Below are 6,826 nucleotides of genomic sequence, written 5' to 3'. Positions count from 1 at the left end.
TCTATACCCTCTTCTAATGACAAGTAAAAGGCAGTTGCAAAGAGGAAGAGGGCTGTGTTATTAAATACAGTTTCTCATGTGGAGGTATCCCTCTACAAAGGGAGAATAGGGTAACTAGCTCAGCTTTTAGTGTCTCACTATCAGACATTTATGCTAGAACAAATTAATTCTGCCTGAGATGTCTGCAGTAACCTGCAGCTATCAAAAGAGTAGTAATCTCTGCTATCTGTGCCATATTTCTACACCCCTCAGCAGCTGAAATATGGAGGATAAGTGCATCAGGACACATTAACTCAGCAAGGAAACAGCTTCAGCCACAGTATTTTAATGGTCTAATATAAGGATGAGATGTTATTGGCTAAATTTTGCCGTCACTTACGTTTGTAAATACATGTGGTTTCTTGAAAGGGAGCAGAGCGCAGCCTTGTCTTGTAAATATTTGGAGTATACATTATACCATATGATAGCAATTCATGTGTGACTCGTCACTTGTCCTTTTGAATAGGTGATTTTACAGATGATGAGAGCAGTTCCTTGTCATTAGAGTTATGAAGAAAAGGACTTGTGGTATTCTACACTACTAGCCCCAAACCCTATATGCCACAGCACCCAGATTGCAAGGGTGTGGATATATTTAATTGAACTATATTTTTACAAGGGGATATCTCTTCTTCCTCATGTGCCATGAAGATCATTAAGGGCTTTATGTTGTCACTTAATCTGACACCGAAGCAAGTCAAGTCCAACAACCCAACTGTGATGATTAACTTCTGTTTTACTCATTTTCTTCAGCAGAGGGAGCTTGAGTCTACAGCAAAGAGCCGCTGCCTTTACTTTGACATGTTCTCCCCAGCCTGTCATCGTTAGCATACCTCCATGCCACGGATATTTGCAGGTAAATGAGAAGAGAAATCGTGGCAGTTGGGAACAGCTCTGAAAAGCTGCCCTGCCCTCTGGACCAGAAAAGGATCAAGCGATCCGTTATGTGCTGGATCCATCCAACCCACAGCCCTTTTCCAGAGGGACTCCATGTTGGGTTCAAGTCAAAGAGCAGTCAGAGATGGGGGTGAAACCATGTGAAAACTGGCTTTGCGCTGATCCTAGGCTTGGTCGAACCAGCGCGGGACAAAACCAAAGTGAATCCAAGTAGCCAAAGGACTGGTCTGAATTGTACCAGGGTTGGGATTAAGTACCTTTGTGCCATTCAGTGCCACCCCTCAGGGATTGGAGTCAAGGATGAAGGTCTTGCATGGAGGAGGGTCACCAGCCATGCTGAGAAAGGTGGCACAGGGGATCAATCTAAAAAGCAGGTTTCTTAGGAAGCTTTTCTCACTACAGGTTGGCACAGCAGTGCCTGAGGGTTGTCCTACAAAGCACCTGCAAACCATTTGCATTGTCCTGGGGAAGCAGGTGCCAGAGGGTCTGCCGCAGCAAGTGCTATGGAGATGTTCACCCTGCTATGAGCCCACTGGCTGGCACTGATCACGCCTCCAGCTGCCTTGGTCTACAGTGTTTAGCAAAGGGATTTATGCTTCAACCACAGCAAATAAAACACAGTTCCCCAAGCAGCTTTCATCAGCCATGTTGTTCATTGGATCTCAGGGGACCTTGGAGGATGGTTCAAAGTCATCCCTTGCAGTGGTCAGTAGCTGAGCAAGGCACTTGTGTGTTGCCCTTTCAATGTGAAAACATTGGTCTGAACATTTTAATGTTGGTAAACATAACAGGATGTAATTAGTACTTGTAACTCATCCCTGAGATAACTGAGCATGGGAACACATGTTTCAGAATAGAAAGTTAAGCATGCAGATATTAAAATGACTCCAATAAAAATATATGTTGAAAGAATTAGAAACAAACCCCATAAGATTGGATTCTTAGACCTTTATCCTATGCACTAGAGAAGTAGTTATCTAATTTTATTCCTCTAACAAGCCATGATCTATGGGAAAATACTTCCATAAAACAGCCATTAACTAATTAATAACTTTCTGGCTTGAGTTGCCTGCTTATAATCCATCTTTTCCCACATATTCAAGTAAGTTAAAGCTGTATAATTCGAACTTCATATCCACTTAATGGGCAGCTCATTTGTTGTGATGGAAGAGGCCTTGAAGAAGTGCCTGCTACCCACTTATTTTCAAGGTAAATGAAACAAACTGCAAATCAAGGACACCATTAAAGCTTGCCCATATAAAGCAAGGGTCTGGTTCAGGGCTGTCTGATTGAGTATGCATTGGATCACGCCCAAATTGCAATTGGTTTGCATATTTCCCAAAGAAATGCCAGTACATAAAATGCCCATGAATGCAAATAGGTTGTGTTTTTTTATTTGTATAATTTAAGAGAGGGTGGCTTAAAAATGAATGCACACAATAGGATTATACAATATTCTCAGGGGTTCAAACAAGTTGCTGTCTGCCTAAGGGAAGGCCGATCTAGTGATTAAAGTTTAACCTCCAGGGGGGAGGAAATCACAGTTGTATTCCCCGAATGGCCGCATATTTGTGAAGTCACCAAACTTTTCACGCCTCTGCCCTCCAAACAGGGACAGAGTCTATTTACGCAGCTTCACCAGCCCATCCACATTTGTATGTTGATAGCAGAGCAACAAGAGAGATGGTGTTGAAAGGCAAATTACCTTCTGACTTCGTTCCATATATGCATTTATATTTGTGCCATGAATAGAGCAGTACCCAGTGAACATATGTCTTTGCTTATAATATATATTTTTACCCCATCCATGCCTTGCCTTCCCTTCCCCCACCGCTCTCTCTTTTCTTAAGCATTCATAGCTATCATTCCCAAGAACATCTGAAAACAACGGGATGGCATCACCCTACAGCTCCCCCCTTCTCTGACTCTCTTGAGAAGCTCTGTGTTGTATTGTCAGTGTTTTATATATTTACACCAACAAAGGAGGCCTGGGATGTGGGCCTTTTCGTTTATATGAGTCTCACCGCCACAGGGGGTATTTAACTTTCTGCCCTGGTTGCTGTAATTCTCTCTCCAGTGGATATACAGTTCAGATCAGGTTCCTATTGCTGTGATGACAGGCATTCAGCAGGCACTGTAATTGCAGAGTTAAAACAGCTCATTTTCTTACTGGCAAGCTGTAGTTAAAGAGGTGCTAGGAGGCAGCCTGGCTGTCTGCAGAGGAACTGATCAAAGCACTGAAAGGCATCTGGCTTGTCTCTGTTTTCTTTCACCACCCCCCTTGCTGATGGAGGGGAAAAAAAGAGAGAAGGAGAGAAAAAGCAAATGAAAAAAAGAGAGGAAAAAAAGAAGGAAAAAACTATTTTAAAGGAATTTATGAAAATGAATACTTGCCCCTTTCCTAAGGGTAAAAGGCAGTGACTTATTAAAGACACTAAACACAGTTGGGTTAGGACTATTTTTTTTAACTCTCTGTATTTTTTAATGACAAAATTGGGGCTTGTGAATGTTCATTTGTGTCTATTTCCATTAGCTCTTCCCAGTAAGATAGCTAAACTGTTAGGTAGCACTTTTCACACTACAGAGAGCAAACTTTCCCTATCTCTGTATCAATGTCATCCTTCCTTATCAGACTCAACTTTTTCTCCTTCTGACCTCTAGTCTTCCCGGAAGGACACACAGCTCTAGCCAGAATGCAATGGACAATAGGATTCTGTACCCTGGATTAACCTCAAAAGTACAAATGAAACACATTTTTGCTTTACTTTTATTTTTTCTAATTCACTCCAATTCTTCCTGTCATAAATTCCAGCAAATCACAAAGGAAAAGGTAAATAGAGTTGACAAACCACTTGAGATGTTCATATGAAGGATAAAAGAAGGAAAAAAATTCCAACAGCAGAGGAAGACATCTATCAAACAAATTGAGATCAATGATCTAAAAGCCATTGAGAAGTCAATCAAAATGTTTCTCCCAATGAGATAAAGGAGCCCCTGGGCAAGGAATGGCTCCATTTCCAAATAAGAAAAGAGACATTGCATCTTGGGGAAAAGCACCATTCAGGTGAAAATAACTGAAATGTGGGAATCACTTTCTATGAGCCAAAAGGATAAAAGGTTATCAGGACAGTAAGAGCTAGCAGCTGAGGGCACACGCTCTCCTCCAGCAGCTCTGTGAAGTTCGTGCCTTACAGGGGCTCTGAAAGGAAAAGAAATGGAACATGATCCATTACATACTATTTGACAACATTTTTCAACCGGGTTTCCAGGCTGGCACAGTGCAAAAGCAGCAGGATTTCTGCTGTCTCTTCTGAGCCTTTAGTCATCGGAAACTCATCAGGGAGAGGGTTCGTTCTCGCTTTTGCTCCCCTCGCACTTCATTTTTTTCATCCACTATCTCTTGATAGTGACACCACCATCTTCCCACGGGCAAAGAGGAGTTCAGAGTCTTTGAAAGAAGAAAACAAACTCAGTAACTCAACAAGGAGCCTAGACAGGCAATGTTGCAAATTAAGTTGAAAGAGGCCCAGTTACTGCACCATTATTTGATTTCCCCTTCTCTAATCCCTTGCTTGTAATTAGCATAATTTATTAACATATTAGAGCCATGCATGTGAACCCTCTTTATAGTTGCTGAGTGCTCCCTGAGGCTGCCTAGTGAAAGCTTTTCCCCACTGTTTAATAATATGTTACATAAGGAAAACCAGCTTCTGATATCATTTAAATTATGACTTTCCTTTCTGCCTCTGAACACTCATTTCCTTTAAACGAGGTTAATTTCCTTAAAGAATGAAAATCCTCTGATTTCAGTTTTCCATTCATTAGACCCCCTTAGTTCAACATGAAAAAGTCACACGCCAAGAGGGAAAAGAAAAAAGCAAAGGAAAAAAAAAAGAAAATAAAAAAAATCCCATTGAACTTCAAACATAACCATCCTGAGAAGAGGTTTCCTGGCTCCTCCTCTCCTTTCTGGACTGAGAAGGGCACAACGCAGACTGTCAGGAGATAAAGATGGACGAGCCACTTTACATCAAACTAGTTTGTCCCATCTGGCATGTAAGGTCTTCTGAATGCTAAGGGCATTTTCAGAGTTGCAAACATGCAGTGCTCCTCTGGGGGACCACACAGTGGTTTAATGGGCCAACAGCCAAACACAGATTTCTTCATATTCCCCCAAATAGTTTCCTTTCTTTCCATTATTCCGCTGCTGATATTTGGGAGAGGATGGGCAAACAAGGCCACCCCTGTCCCTGCTCTGATCATCAGTCTGATGTGGGTCCATCTCTGGGCACAGGACATGGCCGTGGCCACAGGATTGCACCACCTTGACTGCTTCAACTAATCTTTACCTTCACTCCTTGCTCTCCTGAACTAAACTTACTGCTCACATTGCTCATGAATCAGCCCCTTCAGCTCTTTGCCATGTTTTTTTTACTTGCTGTTCTTCTTCCAGCTCTTCTACAGCTCCCCAGTGCTGTGATAACCCAAACCAAGGGCAGTTTCAAGAGGTAACTCAAAATGTCTGTTGAAATGTGGAATTTCCTTCTAGCTCCTCTACATTCTGTGCAGAAATATAAATGCATTTTCTTTGTGAATGCTGGCTCAGGAGTTAGCTAGCCCTAAGTCCATGGCCAAGTAGTAGTAAGCAGAAGACATGCTCAAGAGAGGCAAAAACAGTGCAGTAGTTTTTGAAGTACTAGCCAAAAGTTGGTTTTCTGCTCCTCCTCTGACTGTGATGTTTGGCTCACCCAGTATGTAAGTGCTTGACTCTAGCTGAGTTCAACGTGATTTAACTGCTAATACCTTTGAGGATTTAGGCCTCTCTTATATTTCAATAAACTGGGAATAAAGTAATTTCTGCACCTTAAAGAACAGCTGTGAGCTATTAAAGCTTGTAGCTGTGTACTCTAGGTAGATAATACCTCCTCCTGTCATTGTAGTCAGCATAGCCCAGCCACAGACGGCATTTTTAGCTGTGGAGTGATGCATAACAGCAGCATCATTCATGTTGATGATAATTTAAATACAGTGTTACCATGTTAACAAAAACAGGCACCCTGCTTTTTTTAAAAATAAGTACGTAAAATAACAAAGCCTCAAGTGTCCTCCCACTGAAAGGTATTATAAACACATCATTTTGGAAACAATAAGAACAGAAAGAAACTCTGAAGAGAACCATGTACTCATTGCTCTGCAGGCAGCTTTGTGCTGGACACCTGTCAGACACCAGTGGTGCACTAGGATATGTGCGAGGTTTCATTAAGCAGTAAATAATGATGTGGGCTGAACAACATTCTGCTGAGTTTGGGGCAAAATTTTGGGTCAGAGCTTATGTTTTCAGCCCCAGTTAACCTTTGTCTAAGGAAAAACCAACCTTAATAGCATGAAATGTCAGGAAAATTATGTTTATTTGCATAGTAAATTTTTTTCAGGACCTCAAAGTAGTAAGTGAATGTTATTGTTGTTATTACTTGTTTTTTATCACTGGGGAAACCCAAGGACAATTAAATTAACTTGCCGGAGATCACAATGGCAGAGATACAAGAAGAAGACATGTTTCATGACTGATGCTGGAGGTGTATTGACTTGGGGATTTTAGGGGATGCTTTTCATGAGAAAATGCAGTTTCTAGAAACCAAAATTTCTGTGGAAAGGGACAGCCTGTCTAATCAGGAATAATTCTTCCTATTAAGAAGAAGCTTTACCGCAAGTGGGAGAAATTGAGGCTCAGAAAGAAGGATGTGGATTTGTCTCCCCTTCCCACCCAACGTGAATGCCACTGGGCCCCAGGCCCCTCAAGGGAGCAGGACTTATGTAGCTTCATGCCAACACAGAATGGGAAAACAAGTTCCAACCCTACTCACTGGTTTTTGACTCCCAGCACTTGACT

Source organism: Mycteria americana, chromosome 8 (genome assembly GCF_035582795.1).
Source record: "Mycteria americana isolate JAX WOST 10 ecotype Jacksonville Zoo and Gardens chromosome 8, USCA_MyAme_1.0, whole genome shotgun sequence".
NCBI lineage: Eukaryota > Metazoa > Chordata > Aves > Ciconiiformes > Ciconiidae > Mycteria > Mycteria americana.
The sequence above is the reverse complement of the archived record's forward strand: the minus strand, read 5'-3'. Positions refer to the sequence as shown.